Source organism: Schistocerca americana, chromosome X, assembly GCF_021461395.2.
Source record: "Schistocerca americana isolate TAMUIC-IGC-003095 chromosome X, iqSchAmer2.1, whole genome shotgun sequence".
Taxonomy (NCBI): domain Eukaryota; kingdom Metazoa; phylum Arthropoda; class Insecta; order Orthoptera; family Acrididae; genus Schistocerca; species Schistocerca americana.
In genome coordinates, this window is record NC_060130.1 from 357,346,197 (window position 1) to 357,368,444 (window position 22,248).

Sequence of the window (22,248 nt, forward strand, 5' to 3'; positions counted from 1 at the left end):
ATCACTAGCAGTCGAGATGAAAGGCATCTTATCCGCATGGCTGTAACGGATCGTGCAGCCACGTCTCGATCCTTGAGTCAACAGATGGGGACGTTTGTAAGACAACAACCATCTGCACGAACAGTTCCACGACATTTGCAGCAGCATGGACTCTCAGCTCGGAGACCGTGGCTGCGGTTACCCTTGACGCTACATTACAGACAGGAGCGCCTGCGATGGTGTACTCAAAGACGAACCTGGGTGCACGAATGGCAAAACGTCATTTTTTCGGATGAATCCAGGTTCTGTTTACAGCATCATGATGGTAATATCCGTGTTTGGCGACATCGCGGTGAACGCACATTGGAAGCGTGTATTCGTCATCGCCATACTGGCGTATCATCCGGCGTGGTGGTATGGGGTGCCATTGGTTACACGTCTTGGTCACCTGTTGTTCCCATTGACGGCACTTTGAACAGTGGACGTTGCATTGCAGATGTGTTACTACCCATGGCTCTACCCTTCATTCGATCCTTGCAAAACCCTACATTTCAGCAGGATAATACACGACCGCATGTTGCATATCCTGTGGGGTCTTTCTGGATACAGAAAATGTTCGAATGCTGCTCTGGCTAGCACATTCTCCAGAGCTCCCACCAACTGAAAACGTCTGGTCAATGGTGGCCGAGCAACTGGCTCGTCACAATACGCCAGTCACTACTCTTGATTAACTGTGGTATCGTGTTGAAGCTGCATGGGCAGCTGTACCTGTACACGCCATCCAAGCTCTGTTTGACTCAATGCCCAGGCGTATCAAGGCCGTTATTACGGCCAGAGGTGGTTGTTCTAGGTACTGATTTCTCAGGATCTATGCACCCAATTTGAGTGAAAATGTAATCACATGTCAGTTCTAGTATAATATATTTGTCCAATGAATACCCGTTTATCATCTGCATTTCTTCTTGGTGTAGCAATTTTAATTGCCAGTTTGCCATGAACGGTGTCTGTGAAATGCCCTCCATACGTTGCAAGTGTCGGATGTGGTCAAGAAAGTGTTCTGTGTAGTTGTGAGTGCATGATGTCAGAGGTAGGTGAATTTGATCATAGGAATATTGTTGGTGCTCCTATGGTGCTTCCGTTACCAACTTAGTCTAAGTGTTTGGTGTTTCAAGAGACACCGTATCGGAGATTTATGCCACATACAGGGAAAGCGGAAATACATCATCCGCTAAGTCATGACGCGGACGAAAGTGTGTGTTGCGCGATGACAACAGACCATCATTGAAGAGGATTATGACAGAAAATAAGTGGACGACAGCTACAAAAATCTCGGTGGAACTGAATGTCACACTCGCGGACCCTGTCAGCACCAAAACAGTATGAAAATTCTTCCATAAACAGGGAACTATACGGCAAGCTGGAATTCCCAAACGTCAAAAATGCCCGTGACAGGAAAAACGTGGTGCTGAAGCCATATAACCTAGACTATGGAGCAATGGAAGAACGTCAATTGATCGAATCAGTCTTTTGAACATTGTTTGCCACTTATGTGCGAGACTGAGTCCAAAGAGTGTAAAATGGTGGAGGTTCGGTGATGATTTGGGCAGGCATATCGTGGTACTCCATGGGCCCCATGGTCACTTTACTGCCAAGGATTCTGTGCGCATGTTGGCTGATCAGTCTCATTCCATCTACATCTACATCGGTACTCCGTAAGCCATCTGATGGTGTATGGAGGCGAGTGTTTCTAGTACCACTAAGTGATCCCCTCTTCCCTGTTCCAGTCGCAAATGGCACGTTGGAAGAATGTTTGCCGGTACACCAACAAATTAGCTCTAATTTCTCGAATTTTCTCATCGTGAACATTTGGAGAGATATCTGTGGAAGTAACTAATATGTTGTCAGACGTTTCCCCGAAAGTGCTCCCTCGTAATTTCGAAAGCAACCTCTACATGATGCATCTCTTGTAGCGTCTGCCACTGAAGTTTGTTCAGCATCTCTTTTACGCTCTCGTGGCGTCTAAACTATCCCGTGACCAAACACGCCTCTCGTCGTTTCGTTGGATCTTCTCCCTCTCTATCTCTTCTATCAGTCCTACTTGGTAAGGGCTCCATACTGACAAACAGTTCTCAAGAATCGGTCGAACAAGCGCCTTGTAAACCACATTGTATTTCCTTAAGATTCTTCCTATGAATCTCAGTCTAGCATCTGCCTTTCCTACTACATATTTTATGTGGTAATTCCACTCCTAGATAATTTACGGTATATACCGTTTCCAGCAATTTGTTATCAGTGTGGTAGTTGTACAGTAGTGGATTTCTTTTCTTATGTATGCCCAATATGTTACATTTATTTACGTTCAGGATCAAATGCCACATTCATCCAACCTGTGTTGGTCACTCTACAAATCGACAGAGCCTTCCGGCGTTGCTACTTTCTTGTAGACAACCACATCACCTGTGAACAGTCTTCAAGATTTTCCGACAGTTTCTACGAGGTCACTTATATACACTGTAAGTAGTAACGGTCCAATCACACTTCCTCTCTAATTTGTTCCGTTGAGAGCATCGTGATGAGTTCTGTCTGCAAGGAAGTCTTGAATCCGGTCGCAAGTCTGGTGTGATATTTGTAAGCTCATATTTTTTTCATTAAACGGCAGTGCAGGACAATGTCAAATCCCGACTAGAAATCAAGGATCAGGGCATTAACCTGGTCACCGTTGTCTACAGCACTATGGATCTTATGTAGGAGCAGAGCGAGCTGAATTTCGCAATATCTCTGCCTAATCCATGTTGATTTTTACACAGGAGATTTTCGTTCTTCAAAAATGTCGTAGTTCTTGAGCATAAAATATGTTCCACAATTCTACAACAGATTGGCGTCAGGGATATGGACGTATAATTATGTGGATCTGTCCTACGACCCTTCTTGAAAACGGAAATGACCTGCGTTTTTTCCAGTCGCTGATTCCCCTTCGTTGTTCGAGCGAACTACAATGATCTGCTGCTAGAAGTGGAGCAATTATTTCGCATAATCTTTTGTATAATCTTACAGGTATCTCATTTAGTCCTGGTGCCTTTCCTTCACTAAGTGATTGTAGCTACTTTTCTATTCCGCGATCAGTTATCAGCGAATCCGCCATTTCGACGTTCCTAAGACGAGTGAAAGTAGAGACTGTATTACGATCTTGCGCGGTGAAGCAATTTCGGGAGACCGAACTCAGTATTTATCTCTGTTAACTTCCGTTTCAGTGTCAGTATGGTCGCTGAGTGAATCAGCAGAGGATTTCAAACGGCTTACTGATTTTGCGTAAGACCAAAACCTCTTAAGGTTCGTTTTCAGATCGGTTGAAAAAATTTTACTTTCAAAGTCAAAGTATATTTCTCTCATTACTCTCCTTATGCTCATTTTGGCTTCGTTCAGTTTTTGTTTGTCCACTAGGTTCTGCCTTTACTTGAATCTATGATGAAGTTCTCTTTATTTACGTAGCGGTGTTCTAACACGGCTGTTAAGGCACGGTGTGTTTTTCCCGTCCCTTAAGACCTTGCTCGGAACGTGCTTGTCAATGCCGTACTGAATGATGCTTTTGAATTTTTTCCATTTGTGCTCCACATCTTTGTCTTCCGCACTGCATATTTGACTTTAACTACTCGGATACTCTGCAGTTTGTACCGTGTCACTCTTGCTAAGCACAATACCTTGTAATACCCGTAGTCGTAGTTGCCCTCACACAGCCTTATGCTCTTTGATACCTATTTTTACGTTAACTGACTGGGTAAATTAATGTCTGCTTGTTGCTATAACCGCGAGACGGCTACGGTCGCAGGTTCGAATCCTGCCTCGGGCATGGATGTGTGTGATGTTCTTAGGTTAGTTAGGTTTAAGTAGTTCTAAGTTCTAGGGGACCGATGACGTCAGAAGTTAAGTCCCATAGTGCTCAGAGCCATTTGAACCTTTTTTTTTTTTTTATAGTGACAGGCTCACCTGCCATGGATACTCAACGAAATCATGCACTCTAGTGGTGAGAGGCAAGGGGACTCACCGATATCAAGCATCCAGAGGGGGCGGAAAACTATTACATCCTCATCAGACGAATTCGCAATTGCGAATGGTGACTACCATCAGCTGTAGAACGGAATGACGATAATGAAAATTTGTACCGCAACGGGACTCGAACCCAGATTTACCGCTTATTTAGGGCGGTCGCCTTACCATTTCGTTTTCTCATTTTGTTCGATATTGTTCGTTGCACTTGTTCGTTATGGATGTCCCATGACACCCGTTCAAGTTCAGCGTTGAGCCGTTGACTCAGTTTTTTTATTACAGAGGGCCGAACACGCTGAGCTATCGTGCTGGTAACTACACTCACGCTCATAAATTAAGGATAATACTGATACATGGTGAAACAACGCTCTGGTGGGCGGTTTGTGGGTTTAAATCACTTCGGGGTATGACCCTGTGGTGCATTTTACCTGCGGTCGTCGCACGGTGAGCAGTCCACATACGCAAAGGTGTGTTGGTGCATGTCAGAGTGCGGTGCAGAGAGTAAGTGTGCAGACGTTTTCAGACGTGCTAATGGTGACTGTGTGTTGAAAATGGCTCAAAGAATGCATATTGATGACGTTATGAGGGGTAGAATACAAGGGCGACTGGAGGCTGGTAAACACAGCAGGTCGTAGCACGGGTCCTCTGTGTGCCACAAAGTGTGATCTCTAGACTACGGCAACGATTCCAGCAGACAGGAAACGTGTCCAAGTGCTACAATACGGGACGTCCACAGTGTACAACACCACAAGAAGACCGATATCTCACCATCAGTGCCCGCAGGCGGCCACGGAGTACTGCAGGTAGCCTTGCTCGTGACCTTACCGCAGCCACTGGAACAGTTGTCTCCAGACACACAGTCTACAGACGACTGAACAGACACGGTTTATTCGCCCGGAGACCTGTAAGGTGTATTCCACTTACCCCTGGTCACAGGAGAGCCCGTAAAGCCTGGTGTCAGGAACACAGTACATGGTCATTGGAACAGTGGTGCCAGGTTATGTTCACGGACGAGTCCAGGTATAGTCTGAACAGTGATTCTCGCTGGGTTTTCATATGGTGTGGACCAGGAACCAAATACCAACCCCTTAATGTCCTTGAAAGGGACCTGTATGGAGGTCGTGGTTTGATGGTGTGGGGTGGGATTATGATAGCTGCATGTCTTTGACAGAGGAACTGTAAGAGGTCAGGTGTATCGGGACGTCATTTTGCACCAGTATGTACGCCTTTGCAGGGGTGCAGTGGGTCCCACCTTCCTCCTGATGTATGATAACGCACGGCTCCACCGAGGTGCCATCGTGGAGGAGTACCTTGAAACAGAAGATATCAGGTGAATGGAGTGGCCTGCCTGTTCTCCAGACCTAAACCCATCGAGCACATCTGGGATGCTCTCGGTCAATGAATCGCTGCACGACTTCAAACCCCTACGACACTTCGGGAGCTCCGACAGGCATTAGTGCAAGAATGGGAGGCTATACCCCAGCAGCTGCTCGACCACCTGATCCAGAATATGCCAACCCGTTGTGCGGCCTATATACGTGTGCATGGTGATCATATCCCGTTCTGATATCGAGGTACATGTGCTTCGGGACGGTTTTCTCAACTTATCACCGTGGACTTACACATCTGTGTCGTGTGTGTTCCCTATGTGCCCATGCTATTAGCGCCAGTTTTGTGTAGTGCCACATTCTACAATAATCTTTAATTTATGAGCATGAGTGTATTTGGCTATCCGTGTACGTCTCAGGGCCAGACCCTAACTTCCATACGTCGTCAGCCACACGTCTACGATCTGTACTCGCAGATCCATTACGTGTATTCCCGTACAGATCAGACGTCGTGCTTGAAAGTCGCATGGGCGTAAGTCGTGCACGTATAGACAAGTGGTAAACCGACCGCTCGCAATAAACGCGAAATCCGGGTTCGAGTCCCGGTGCGGTACAAATTTTCATTGTCTCCATTCCATTCTACAGCTGACGGTCGTCATTATTCGCAACTGCGAATTAATCTGAGGTGTTTCGTAACAGGTGTGGTCGCCGCAGTGCATCGTTATCACAGAATAACACAGGCACTGCAATATCGTATTACATCCACGTCGTTGTTCCTGGGTCAAGCTAAACGTGATTTATAATTAGACATTGAAATGGATAAACATATTGTACTGAACAATCAAATTTCCAACACTAAAGTAAATTGCGAACACAACTTTCAACAATTAAAACACGAAGATTTACATTTGCATCGTAAATGAAACTGTAGAATCAAATGCGTCGGTTCTCAGTTACAAACAATGCTGACCCTCTCCACGGAGGAAGGGGGGTTAGGAGGTGGCCAGTTGTAACACAGACTGATGTCCTCTTTACTAATATAACGTTTCAACTAGATCATTATTTTTTTTTGTACGGTGCGTCTTGTTAAAACAGACGCCATGTGTACTACAACTCCCCATGTATGGGTCCCATAGGGATGGCAAAGACAAGATTAAACTAACTAGAGCGCTAACAGACACGTTTACCAGGTGTACCAGTATGAAATGAGCGTTTTTTGTGAAAATTAAACACTAATTTTGAATTGAAAAGTAAAAACATTTTATTCAAAGTACTGACCATTGCTTTCTATACATTTTGACCACCTTTCTGGAAATTTGTGGACACCACGTCAATAGAAATGTTCGTCTTTTGAAGCAAACCAATCAGACACCCAATTTTCGACATCTTTGTAGGAATCGAAGAGATCCTCAGCCAATGCGTGTCCCATTGATGAAAAAAACGGTAGTCGGAAGGGGCCAAGTCTGGTGAATACGGCGGTTGGTGTAGCAGCTCCCAGCCAATTGTTTTGATTGTATCCTGAACCAGTTTTGCTTTGTGTGCAGGTGCATTGTCGCGTAAAAAAATTACTTTGCCATATCTTCCGGCCCATTCTGGTCTTGTTTCGATAAACGCATAGTTCAAATTAATCATTTGTTGTCTGTAGCGATTAGTATTCACAGTTTCACCGGGTTTTAGAGGCTCATGACACACCACACCTTTCTGATCGCACCAAACACAGAGCATTGTCTTCTTGCCGAATCGATCTGGTTTTGCAGGCGATGTTGATGGTTGTCCCGGATTAATCCATGATTTTTCCCGTTTAGGATTCTTAAAAATGGTTCAAATGGCTCTGAGCACTATGGGACTCAATATCTGAGGTCATCAGTCCCCTAGAACTTAGAACTACTTAAACCTAATTAACCTAAGGACATCACACACATCCATGCCCGAGGCAGGTTTCGAACCTCCGACCGTAGCAGTCACGCGGTTCCGGACTGAAGTGCCTAGAACCGCGCGGCCACCGCGGCCGGCAGGATTCTTAAAATAAATCCATTTTTCATCGCCAGTAACAATTCGATGCAAAATTGATTTTCTTTCGTGTCTTTGAAGCAAAACTTGACAAATGGTTCTTCAGTTTTCCATCTGTCTTTCATTCAATTCATGTGGCACCCATTTTCGATACTTTTGGATCTTTCCCATAGCTTTCAAACGGTCAGAAATTGTTTGTTGTGCAACATTTAGTATTGCTGTCATTTGCTTCTGACTCAAAGTATCATCTTCATCCAATATTGCTTGCAATTCGGCGTCTTCGAACTTTTTTGGTGGTCTTCCTCGTACTTCATTTCTTATATCAAAATCATTATTTCTGAACCGTTGAAACCATCTTTTGCATGTTGCTTCTGATAGAGCATGATCACCATATGCCTCGACAAGCATTCGATGTGACTCTGCAGCACGTTTTTCAAATGAAAACAAAAAATTAATGCTTTCCGCAAATCATCACTTTCTGGTACAAAATTCGACATTATTAACACGATAAAAACATATGATGCTGTTTGTTCCATGACTTGATGTATACTAAATATCTTTGACAGATGTCATATCAACCAACCAAAAAAATTAAGGCTCGTTCACAACAAATGTTCGCTATCGACACATTTGTATCTTAACACTCACTTCATACCGGTACACCTGGTATACAGTCATTGTTCCCGCGCTTCATACGTGAATGGAACAGGAAAAAGCGCTAATAGCTGGGAAGTATCTTTTGACACTCACTTCGCAGCGGTTTGCAAAGTATGTGTGTAAATGTAGATGGATGTAGAAACGCTTTTACCCAAATGGTCTTTTTGGTTTAGCTCACGACCACCTCCCCCACCCTCCCTCCTCAAAAGATTGAATCCGCGGCTTTGCAGACGGCGCCACCATCTACCATTTCTGCGCATGCGCAGTCTTTTGCGTACTCACTATATTAGAAAAAAATGGCTCTGAGCACTATGGGACTTAACTTCTGAGGTCATCAGTCCCCTAGAACTTAGAACTACTTAAACCTAACTAACCTAAAGACATCACACACATCCATGCCAGAGGCAGGATTCGAACCTGCGACCGTAGCGGTCGCGCGGTTCGGCACTATATTAGAGTTGTACTCTCTGCACAATTTGTTGATCATTGACGTCACTACCGACTCGCGACGTTGAGGCGGCTGGTTTACTCCCTGGTGTGTGGCGCGTAGCCACCGCATAGCGTCGTTTTAGACAGGAAAGCGGCCCGTGTAAAACAGGCTGCAGCGGAGCCAGTAAGCTCTTCATTAGCCGGCGCGGAAGCGCGCTGGCGCTACGCTGCGGCTTCGGTTGGGGCCGAGCCGCGCGCTCGCAATACATCACGGCAACCGGTTGCTGACGTCACGCGCTTTCTGGGCCAGCAGCCGAGTTCTTGCCTAAATGTCGCCGGTTCAAGCCTGGCCTCAGCACTCGCTCTGCGCCTCGCGCCTGTCGCCACAGACGTGTACACCATTTTACATGTGTGTGCCGATTTCGCTTTCATCAGTTAATATAAATCTGCAGGAATGAAGTGAATTGATCAATGTGTATGAAACCAGTGAAGATGCAGCGATACGCAATAATTTCACTGCAAAATGTCGTAAAACATTGAGCTTGCAAAGTAGTGAAAATGTCGTTCCAGTTCAAAATTTGTTCCACACCGAGACTCGAACCCGGATTTGCTATGTGAGCTCGGTTCCAGGCCTGTCTTAACAATTTTATCAGTTTAATGTTCTTAGCTGCTCATCTGCATTTACACCTACATTTTGCAAACTGCCGCTAAGTGTGTCACACTTTTATTATTGCAGCGTATATTAAGGTTTCTTTCACTTCCGTTCACGTACGGACCTTGGAAAAAATTATTGCTCATCACGAGCTGTTACTAGTGTAAGTTTATTTTTCTGTCTCTACAGGAACTAAGGAATACTCTTAATTTCTTTATATATTTATTTCATTTATGTACGCCAGCAGGAGTGGCCGTGCGGTTCTAGGCGCTACAGTCTGGAGCCGAGCAACCGCTCCGGTCGCAGGTTCGAATCCTGCCTCGGGCATGGATGTGTATGATGTTTCTTAGGTTAGTTAGGTTTAATTAGTTCTAAGTTCTAGGCGACTGATGACCTCAGAAGTTAAGTCGCATAGTGCTCAGAGCCATTTATGTACGGTACCACAGTATTTTATACCAGGTAATTAAGTTCAGTCTATGGTGACCATCTCCAGACATGATTACAAATCATTTTAGATCATATCGACTCAACTTATGTAAATACGATACTGTACAGTCAAAGTAACAAACCAAAGAATCTTCGCAGCTCTTTCGTAAAAATGTAAGTATCACATGCCCTCTTCTAACAGACATGTTGACTCCATACAACATATTAATAGATTGTAAAGACTACGAACCTTGTTTGACTTATGACTTTCATTGCCCCATAATTACACAGGTTGGCTCGTTTTGATCGGAAAATTGTTTGTACTCAGGTCTGAACATGATCATCATAGATCTGGTACAAAATATTGTTCCGTAACTGGAATAAATATATAAAAAAAACCTCTCCTGAATCACCGTGGATATCGCAACTCGTGAATACTACTAATACTCCACATTGAGCCGGCCGGGGTGGCTGAGCGGTTCTAGGCGTTACAGTCTGGAACCGCGCGATCGCTACGGTCGCAGGTTCGAATCCTTCCTCGGGCATGGATGTGTATGATGTCCTTAGGTTGGTTAGGTTTAAGTAGTTCTAAGTTCTGGGGGACTGATGACCTCAGAAGTTAAGTCCCATAGTGCTCAGAGCCGTTTTGAACCTCCACATTGAAAACAATATCCGCAGTTTCTAAGTTGTACAGTTGACATTACTTCTCTTCCGCAAGTATCTGCCACCTTAAACAAACTACGGACGATTAGTATTTAAAGTATCGTCGACGCCGAGGTCATTAGAGACGGAGCGCAAGTTCAGGTAAAGGAGGGATAGAGAATGAGATCGGCCGTGACCTTTCAAATGGAACTATCCCACCAATTGCCCGAAATGGTTTAGGGAAACCACGGGAAACCTACATCTGTATGTGCCGACGAGGATTTGAACCTCTGTTTTCCCGAATGCGAGTCCATTGTCTAACCACTGCGACCTCGCTCGGTTCTACCAGTTGAATATTTTCAGCATTTCTGTTGGTCTCTCGCTCGGGGCATGCTAGCATGTGACCGTTCAAACAGTCCGTATCTGTACGCCCTCCAAGTCTGCTGTGAGTTCAACAACACAGCAGCTTACCGCGTATCGCCCCAAATTTGTGATAGGATTTAGGAGCTCCTAGCAGACAGATCTCAAGTCATCGTTCTTAACGAGTCGAAATCGACATATGTAAAAGTAGCTTCGGGAACACCCCAAAGGAATTTTATGGGCCATATCCATACATCTATACAAGTATGACAGTAGTCTCGGTGCTAGATTTGAAGGGGCACTTATTTCAAGATAACGCTATTTAAAGGGACAGATAAAGTGATTTAAAACCACAGTAGTTATCCAGTGTTCGTTCCGGAACAAGATACCGATATTACCTCGGGGTCACTGATAAGGAGTTCTGGTATCAGGTTACTCACTTGGGCTAGTTATATCCAAGGCCCCCCCTCCCCCTCATTCTCCCCCCCCCCCCCCCACCCAGGGAATCAACTGCACGAACGACTATGTGGAACATTCAGGGTCACCCAGGGGAATCCCCGCAATACCCACACAACTGGGGCAAATGGACCAGTTGTGTTCGAGGACACAACATAACGAAATACCAATCACAAGGTCTTGTGTGATATAAAACTGGCGGGAAACCTCCCCCCCCCCCCAATCTCTCAGCCAATGGGAACACATTACAATGGCGGGAAACCGCTTCTCCTCTTGGACCAATGAGACTCGAGCTCCTCTTCCTCCTTCTTCTCTTTGTTAATAGTTCAACTGTGTAGGCCTCTTCATTCGAGCTGTTCATCACTGAGCGTGGTTCAAAAGTGTTATGTTACAAATTAATATTAACAATAATTCTATAGCGAAAGGGTATGCATATAATAAAGTTATAAAACAAGTTAAATAATGTTTGTTTTGTATATAATAAACGCCTTCTCTTGCTGCACTGTATTTTATTTCTCCCAGGCGTGGTTCGCCTTTTTTCACTTTGAGGCATCATCAGTGGGATAGCTCGTCGCGTTTTTACTTAGCATCTGCGTTTCCTCTCATCTGGTCACCTGCTGGAGGTCGCACTACAGCTCTACTAGCGAAATATAAGCACGTTTTTATGTTCCGAATGTCTTTCTTCCCACTTTTCATCTTGTTTGCCCTTACTGCTGTCATGCACTACCAGTCTACTGTCACTTATAATATATATTTTAATTATAATTAGTCAGAGAAGACTCACAGTGCATCACAGCAATAAGGACAAACGAGATGAAAAGTTGGAAGAAAAAAGTTCGTTATATAAAAACATGCTTATGTTTCTTAAACAGGGCTGTAGTGACACCTCCAACAGGTGACCAGATGAGAGGAAACGCAGATGCCAACTAAAAACGCGAAGAACTATCCCACTGGTCATGCCTTAAAGTGGAAAAAGACGAACTGCGTCTGGGAGGAATGAAATACACTTCACCAAGAGAAGGTGTTTTTTATTTACGAAACAAATACTTCTTTGCTTGCTGCGGAGGATGGCCACGTAAACAAACTCGTTAACTAATGTTTATTAATAGCTTCTTTTGAAATACAATTACTTAACTGTCTTGTTTGATTTTTTATTGGAACACGACAGGATAGTCTCTGACCGCCGTTTCATCTTTTATTAAGTGATCTGACTTTAATTCAAGATTTAACCAAGTCCTCCTTGAGTAATGTTCATTATATCATGTCTTTTTAATTTTATTAATGCGTATGGGAGAGTTGCATCTCGATTGGCATACTATTCATTTTAATTTGGCATTTGATTCTTATTACACGTTTACTTTTAGTATACTGGTCTCGCCTGGGCGAGAGCTACTGGAATTTCCGCAGGGCGAGACCGACTGTCCTCCCGTAAGACCCCGTTCGCCAACACGGCCGGAGGTATTGTAGGAACCGGCTTGGCTGACCAGAGGACGAAAACAGATTGTCTGACGTATCCGCCCAGTTCCTGCCTCGCTTTTGTTAAAGCATCCCGGGGCTGCTGTTCACGGTGTCTGCGTCTCTGAACGTGGGCTGGGATCGCTAAGGCGGCGGCATGATAAGGTATTCTGGCTGAGTACGCTGGGGAATGGCAGAGCACGAGGCTTCAGTGTTTTGCTCAGAAGCACAGTCTGCAGCTCCTCTGACCACCCTGGGCGAGTGCGAAAAACAACCGGACGCAGCACAAAGCAGACACAGTTACGCTGCACGAACTGTCAGTAAACATTTTAGCCAGCTCGTGGGAGTGTTATTTTACAGTTGCCAGTTGCATGTTACATGTTTGATGTTTCCCAACGCACCTGACTGTCGCCTAGTCTGCAAAGCTTACTTCAGACCGTGGGAACCCGACAGCTCAGCAGCGGTTGGCCGCCAACATTAAAATGTGTGGTGGAAGCGCAAGCCATCAGTTTTCCGTTCATTGGTCGCCTTTGTAGTATTGTAGAGGAGTGGGAGTTTAACAAGAAATTGTTCATATTGTTTAATTCAAACAAATTCCTTGATTCAAGGAAGAGCGACTTAACATTTAAGAAAGGAGAGGATGCCGAGCCTTCGAGGTGAGCTGGAGAGAAGGGAGCAGGACTTCTGGTCCCAGAATCTGATTCTGAGCGGCATTCTCACGGGGCGAGTATCCTGATGCGAGCTGTCGGATTCTTGTGTTCAGGGTTAATTTTTATGGCCTTGGATTTTGATTGGTAAGAGTACGCTTTGAGTGGTTACTTCATTCACTAGGTGCGTTTAATTTTTGATTTCGCGGAATGAAATAGAGGCTCAATTCAATATGCGTTGGCTTTGGTTCGGTACAGTCATCCATTTCCTTTCCATATGAGTTGCATTAGAGTCAAGCTTGAGCTACACAAAGAGTTGACTATTTTGAAAGAGGGTGAATGCACACTGGAGAGGGAGATATCCGAAGATGCTGTCAGCTCGATTGCTATCCATATATGATCGATAATGCGTGGAAGTTCAGGTCTGCGCTGCTGAATTGATGAGGCCTCTCAATAGCTTTGCCAGCCTGCGAACTCCTGTCATAGTCCTATGATTTTTTAAAAATGTTAACATTTTACCGTCATTCATTATTGTTTTTTAAAATAAACAATTACACTATTGTTCTAAAGTGGACCTGGCCGAAGTTAAAATGCCTGTCCTCTATTAATAGGTCCGCAAATATGCTTCCGCCGTTTTTTCTCGAAGTTCGGGGCTTTATTGTGAAATACTTACAAAAAAATTATGACTCATAGTACTGCCCATCGCTGGCCATTACATTCTCCCATCTTTCGGATAGCATACGAATCCCGTGCCGGAAGAACTGGGCGGCTTTTGTGGGTATCCATGAATCGATGAGTCAATTTTGCACTTGTTCATATGATCGGAAGTGCTGGTCAGCCAGATTGTAAGCCACTGTTACAAGTAGGTGGTAGTCAGAGAGAGCAAAGTATGGAGAATACGGCGAGAGGGATAGGACTTTTCATTTCAACGTTTCCATGTATATTTTGACGGGTTTTGCGACATGGGGTGGAGGACTGACCTGCTGAAAAATTACCTTTACGTGTCTGTCGCTGTATTGTGGCCGTTTGTGTTTCAGTGCTGGGCTCGAACGCATCAATTACTTTCGATAATGATGTCCTGTGACTGCCTTCGTCTGTTTCAGTAGCTACGAAAACGTTCTGTCTTCCCCCGCCATGCCGGTCTTCGACGTCAAAATCACCGTTCTTAAGGCGTTGAAAACATTCTCTGCACGTTCTTTCACTAATAGTCCCCTCACCATTGGTCTTACCCAGCATTTTAAGAGCTACAGCCGCAGATCTCTTCAAGTTAAAGCAGAAAATTAAAACTTCCCACAAATGTCGAGAAATGGGTACGTAAGTTGACGTACTTAATCGAGAATAACCTTATGATGCAATCACAAATCGACTAATATATTTATGGCATTATGTTTACAGATGGCTAAGCTTATTGTTTTACACCTTTGACCAACCACCTGAACCCCACTTGCCGCTACTGCCGTCTATTGCAAAACGGTGGAAGCAAAGTTGTAGACCTAATGGTATGCCTTTTGGTGTATTGAGTAACACTACGTACACAAAAAATTCAAATCCACCTTACAGCCGGCCGCTGTGGCCGAGCGGTTCTAGGCGTTTCAGTCCGGAACCGCGCTGCTGCTACGGTCGCAGGTTCGAATCCTGCCTCGGGCACGGATATGTGTGATGTCCTCAGGTTAGTGAGGTTTAAGTAGTTCTAAGTCTAGGGGACTTAGATGTTAAGTCCCATTGTGCTCAGAGCCATTTGAACCATCCACCCTACACCTGGGTCTGAGGTTACACAAAACAGAGTAACCGGATTGCAATTTACACTAGAGGGTACGACCGAAAGTTCTGCCATCGTGGGCCTTTACTCAGAAGTGTTCGCCACTGATACGAGGAATCTACTAAGCTGTGTTTGACGGGTGAGGGTTAAAGAAAAATATTACCTGTCTGTCCATAATTCTAATTATTTAACGTGGAAATCGATTCCACAACCGCGTGGATAGAGCGATTTATAAACACCCCTCGCAGAGTGCTACTGTTAAAACGTTAAGATTTTTATTCTATTTTAACGCACGCTGACGGTAGTAACGTCTTGATACAGACGTGAGGTTGTCTCTCCAAACAGCGAGCAGGGCAAGCGGGGCCATAGGCGCGCTGCGCGCATTGACGCCTGCCCAATGTTACTGTACATTGTTCAACGCTCTGTTCTGCTCTTGCTGGATGGGTACAATTTATTCTCACTACCTTCGTTTACGGTTACTGCGAAAGCGGTGTGTACCATGATAGTTACCTTACCCTGAGCGATGTCTGATCCTTACATACAACATCGATGCCTTCTGCACTAGCGGACGCTTGTAAACGCGCGTTACTAAAATATAAATATGTTGTTTTTTGAACAGAGCCGACAGCGGTGTGTGAGGCGTGGGTAGTATTCTGCAGATAGCGGCAGCGGCGAGCTGCAAGTCTCAGAGTGTGGGAAAACTAGTCTTCTCTTTCATCATCAGATATGCTGCATTCCGCTGCCGTCCAAGTGATGGACCAGCGCCCGCACATCCACTGAAATATACTCCTGTATTTAAGAGCACCGGCGGAAGCGGGGTAAGATAGCAGTGCCTATCCTCAGCCGTTTGCCGGTACTGTCCTACCTAGAATCATGGACTACAGAGAATCATACATGTTTTCAATTGGCCGACATAAGAAAAGGAAGGTGGTTTTCGTCTATAATTACGAGTCGTTTCGGCGCGAAAAATCATTCCTTCTGGGACTTCCTGACGGCAACATTAACAGTGTCGACAGAATCAGCAGACGCGAAACGCCATAAAGGGAAATGGCTAAATGATGGCTCATCAGGGGCTAGTAAGCGTCCCCTATTAGACTCTAGTGACCCTACAGTATGCATTTAAGAAGATTTTTTCCTTGCTTGTGTGTGCTCATTATAGATGCATACTGGTTCTTAATTCCTCCTTCTTCTTCTTCTTCTTCATCGGCTGTAGCTGTGATGGACGTGTGACGACCTTGGGCTGCACTTGCAGCAACAACTCCACGACCTGGCGCGATGATGATGGATTTGTTGCCCCATCCCGGTTTTACGACAGTGTATTCACAGCGTCTGCAAATACCACCACAGCTCGGTCCAACATCATCAGTGTGTCCAGAATGAAATTTTCACTCTGCAGCGGAGTGTGCGCTGATATGAAACTTCCTGGTAGATTAAATCTGTGTGACGGACCGAGGCTCGAACTTGGGACCAAGTTCGAGTCTCGGTCCGGCACACAGTTTTAATCTGCCAGGAAGTTTCACCATCAGTGTGGTATGGGCTGACAACACTAGCTCGTTTGTCAACGCAGCCACTCTCTCCACACACTGTACCGTCTCGCAATTGTCGCCATCGGACACTACCAAAATAACGCGATTGACCTAGCAGGAGCAGCAGCCCTACATCCCGCTCTGTTACTGATCATCAGGCTGCATTGGACTACTCTACAGTTACTGGTGCTTCTGGTGACAGAATCTTATGAGCTCGCTATGACAACACTATTGCGGGGTATCCTGATAAATTCCTTAACGCTTGTGAAGCCATTTTGGAAAGGAAGCTCAATAGATTTGTCTACGGCCCATGGTATTCCACCATTAAGTTTAAGGCATTTCTGCACTGTGAGTTCATACATCCCTCCCCTCTTCCCTCCTCCACCCAAGAGGGCAGTGATGCTCTTGAGGAAAACAACATTGTCCAAATTTGAGGAGCTAATTGTGTGATATCCTCGGGACGAGTCATTTCGAAACTTTTACCAGGAGCGTCGTACTGGGCCGTTTTTCCAAAATGCAGGAAGGGGGACGGATAAGGTGCTGAGCTGTGTACTCCATCTTGATGTACACTCGCGTTTTTTTTTTTTTTTCTTTTTCATCGCCTTAATGGGGAAACTTTCATCCATCTTACGAAACATACTGCCGCCAAAAAGCATCTATTAATGTCCAGAATCTACGACAGGGTACAGAAAAGTAATGCCTCTGAATTTTTTATACCAGAACTCCTAAAGCGTTTTAGATAAATTCAAATGGTTCGAATGGCTCTGAGCACTATGCGACTTAACTTCTGCGGTCATCAGTCGCCTAGAACTTAGAACTAATTAAACCTAACTAACGTAAGGACATCACACACATCCATGCCCGAGGCAGGATTCGAACCTGCAGCCGTAGCGGTCGCTCGGTTCCAGACTGTAGCGCCTAGAACCGCACGGCGACTCCGGCCGGCTTTAGATAAAAGAAACAGTATTAACACTGCGCATCCTTATTCTTCGTGTCTATGTATTTGTTTCTCAACATAGTCATCCTGGTAACCGAGCGAGGTGGCGCAGTGGTAGCACACTGGACTCGCATTCGGGAGGACGACGGTTCAATCCCGTCTCCAGCCATCCTGATTTAGGTTTTCCGTGATTTCCCTAAATCGTTTCAGGCAAATGCCGGGATGGATCCTTTGAAAGGGCACGGCCGATTTCCTTCCCAATCCTTCCCTAACCCGAGCTTGCGCTCCGTCTCTAACGACCTCGTTGTCGACGGGACGTTAAACACTAACCTAACTTAACTAACCTAATCACATCCTGCTAATGAGTACATTTCTCCCAACGAGAGACCAGTTTGTTGATACCATCACTGTAGGGTGATTGAGTTCGTTCACAGAGCCACAACCTCACATTTGCTTGCGCCGCTTCATCACTATCAAAGTTAAGTCCTCGAAGTTTTGAAAACAGATGAAAATCATATGGTGTCAAGCCAGGGCTGCGTAGAGGGTGATCGATGAGAGTGAACCCAAGGCATCGGAGCCGGCCGGAGTGGCCGAGAGGTTCTAGGCACTTCAGTCTGGAACCGCGCGACCGCTACGGTCGCAGGTTCGAATCCTGCCTCGGGGATGGGTGTGTGTGATGTCCTTAGGTTAGTTAGGTTTAAGCAGTTCTAAGTCTAGGGGACTGATGACCTCAGATGTTAAGTCCCATAGTGCTCAGAGCCAGCCAAGGCATCGGACTGTTGCAGATGTCGCAGCTCTCATGTGTTTTTGTCATTGTCATGCTAAACGAGAGGGCGTTATATGTACGGACGATCTCTACGAATTCGAAACCTGAATATAACAGCTGCTTCTCATGCACCGTCATAGTTATGTTACATACAACCATGTTGAACACTACAATTAGGCGCCCTCTAGCGGCAGAATGCTGTAAATATGCAGACATGAAGAATAAGGACGTATAACGTTAACGTTAGTTTTGTTTGAAAAGGGGAGACGCAGATGGACAGAGAGAGGGGTAGGAGGACAAGGACAGACAACAGAGCACGACAGATAAAGGGGGAAGGAGGAAATGGACTAAGAGAAGGTTGGAATAAATACATACCGGGGCAACGCCGAGCACTCAGCTGGTATGTGTATAGACTGGCGAGCCAAAACATTATGGCCATTGCCCACCGCGAGGTTGAATGCCTCCTGCTGGTGTTGCGCCCACGTGACGCACTGAGGAAAGAATGTAAACGGACGAGAGACGAATGGGCCGCAAATGCGGAAATCAACTGATATAAGTGGCTTTGACAAAGGGCGCGTTGTTGTGGTGCTGCCGCTGGAAACTAGAATCTCTGAAACGGCGAAGCTGGAAGCCTGTTGGAGTACTACTGTCGTGAGCCCTATGGAAAGTGGTTGAAGGATGGTGAAACAACGAGTAGACAGTATGGTACTGAACGACTACATCTCATCACAGAGCGTAGAGGTCTGAGGATACCCCACTGTGTAATCCAGAATAGGCAACGATCTATAGCAGAGTACAATGCTGGTGCAGGTACAAGTGTTTTAGCGCCGCCGTTCAAAGGCCTCTGTTGAAAAAGGAACTCCACATCACATGACCCCTACGTGCTCCTATGTTGATCCAACGACACCGTCAGTTATGACTGCAGCTACCGCAGCATCACTGAGTTTTGACCATGTATCAATAGAAACGTGTCGCCTGTAGAATGAATCGCATTTCTTGTTACACCAGATCGATGGTTGGGTCCTTACAGGCCGTCATCCATGCGAATGGTTAACGAAACATGCACTGTGCCACAGATGCAGGCCGGTGAGGGCAGAATTATGCCGTGGAGTACATTGAGCTGGGCTTCCATGGGATCTGTGGCGGTAATCGCATCGAAGCCATTATGACAGCAGTGAACTACGTTAACATGATTGTGGACCATCTGCATTGGTTAATGCTTGAAGTCTTCCCCTACAGCGATGACATATTCCAGAAGAATAACTGTCCGCGTTGCAAGGTCAGAATCGTGCTAGATTTGTTTAAGGGGCATTATAATGAATTCACATTGATGTCTTGGTCAGCAAATGTGCCTGATCTGCATCCATTGGAACAGATACTGGGTGCAAGCTGAGTGCCTGCAAACCACAATCCCGTAATTTTCAAGAGTTTCTTGATCTGTGAGGAGACATCTGGTGCCACATACTCCTGGAAAACTATCAAGGACTTATTGAATCCATGCCAAGCAGAATCGCCGCTGTACTGAAAAGTAGATCAACACTTTGTTAAATAGGTGGTCATAATGTTTTGGCTCATCGGTGTACAAGACTGATTAGACCCTCAAACACTTATGGGACAGTTTAAGATATTGTGATTTCGGTTGCAACCCAACTAAATCATGACAATGTCTTCACCAAACGTCGTATGCTCTCGACTTGTAGCTATTAGGTTAGTGGATAAGTTTGTAGCGTTTTTGTGTTGCTTGTTGGTATTCCGGTTGCTATGGATTTATTTATCGATTGTCATTTTCTTATTTGTAGTACATTGTTGCTGTCTGAATTTCAATATTGACAATTTGTCATTTGGAGATAGTGAGTGGAGCTGTGGGCCCTATAAAATGGAGTACCAAGTGGAGAAACCAAAACATTTCCGACATATTCTTCTGTTTGAATTAAGCATTGGCGTGACAGTAGCAGAGGCAACCAGAAACATTTGCACGTGTATGGAGATAACGCTGTTGGAAAGAGCATGGCAAAAAAAAAAATGGTTTCCTCGTTTTAAGAAGCATCGCTTTGACATTAGTGACTTTCCACGTTGAGGGGTTTGATAAAGATCATTTAAACGTATTTATCCACAATGATCCACGTACTCGAGAACTGACAAATGTGAAACGGTGTAATGTGGTGGTGTTCTTCATTACAACCTGGTCTGGAGATAACATTTGGATGAATTCACAGGGAAACTGGAAGAAGGACAAAATGTGACAAGTGTAACCCAAAAGTCTGATATACACTCATGCTCATAAATTAAGGATAACCGCAGAATGTGGTGCCACACAACGTGACACTACACAAAACTGGTGCTAATAGCATAGGCACATAGGGAACACACACGACACAGATCTGTAAGTCCACGGTATTGGTGATAAGTTGAGAAAACCGTCCCGAAACACATGTGCTACAAAATGCCACTGTTTCCTGCGCATGTACCCCGACATCAATATGGGATATGATCACCATGCACACGTCACAGGCCACACAATGGGTTGGCATACCCTGGATCAGGTGGTCGAGCAGCTGCCGGGCTATAGCCTCCCATTCTTGCACCAGTGGCTGTCGGAGCTCCTGAAGTGTCCTAGGGGTTTGAAGACGTGCAGCGATACGTCGACCGAGAGCATCCCAGACGTGCTCGATGGGGTTTAGGTCTGGAGAACAGGCAGGCCACTTAATTCGCCTGATATCTTCTGTTCCATCAGGAGGAAGATGGGACCCACTGCACCCCTGAAAAGGCGGACATACTGGTGTAAAATGACGTCCTGATACGACTGACCCGTTACAGTTCCTCTGTCAAAGACATGCAGGCGTGTATATGCACCGATCATAATCCCACCCCACACCGTCAAACCACGATCTCCATACAGGTCTCTTTCAATGACATTAAGTCATTAAGTGGTTGGTATCTGGTTCCTGGTTCACGCCAGATGAAAACCTGGCGAGAATCACTGTTCAGACTATACCTGGACTCGTCCGTGAAAATAACCTGTTACCACTGTTCCAATCACCATGTACTGTGTTCTTGACACCAGGCTTTACGGGCTCTCCTGTGACCAGGGGTCAGTGGAATGCACCTTACAGGTCTCCGTGCGAATAAACCACGTCTGTTCAGTTGTCTGTAGACTGTGTGTCTGGAGACAACTGTTCCAGTGGCTGCGGTAAAGTCCCGAGCCAGGTTACCTGCTGTACTCCGTCGCCGTCTGCAGGCACTGATGGTGAGATATCGGTCATCTTGTGGTGTTGTACACTGTGGACGTCCCGTACTGTAGCGCCTGGACACGTTTCCTGTGGTCTGGAATCGCTGCCATAATCTTGAGATCAGTCTTTGTGGCACACAGAGGACCCGTGCTACGACCAGCTGTGTTTGACCAGCCTCCAGTCGCCCTAGTATTCTACCCCTGTAAGTAGGCTGTTTATGTTTGCTTATTGGCAACGTTACGTAGCGCTCTATATGAGAATCACTGGCTGTGCTGTGTGTGGCTAGTTTGCATTGTTGCCTGCCATTGTAGTGTTGGGCTGTTGGCTGTTAACACCGCGTAGCGTTGCGCAGTTGGAGGTGAGCCGCCAGCAGTGGTGGATGTGGGGAGAGAGATGGCAGAGTTTTGAAATTTGTAAGACTGGATGTCATGAACTGCTATATATATTGTGACTTTTGAACACTATTAAGGTAAATACATTGCTTTTTCTCTATCAAAATCTTCCTTTTGCTAACTGTGCCTATCAGTAGTTAGTGCCTTCAGTAGTTTGAATCTTTTATTTAGCTGGCAGTAGTGGCGCTCGCTGTATTGCAGTAGTTCGAGTAACGAAGATTTTTGTGAGGTAAGTGATTTGTGAAAGGTATAGTTTAATGTTAGTCAGGGCCATTCTTTTGTAGGGATTATTGAAAGTCAGAGTGCGTTGCGCTAAAAATATTGTGTGTCAGTTTAAGCACAGTCATGTATAATTGTTCTAAGGGGACGATTCATATGTCGACCCTTAGCCGAGGATACCTCACTGGAATCTTCTGATTTTTTCTTGTAGTTTGTGTAATTAGTGTAGATTTTGTTTACTGCTCTCGCGTAATTGTAGAGAGAATCTACTTTGTAGTTGCAGTCTTTCCCTGTTGTACAGTAAAACAGTTGTGGCATGCACGTGGATTTGCAC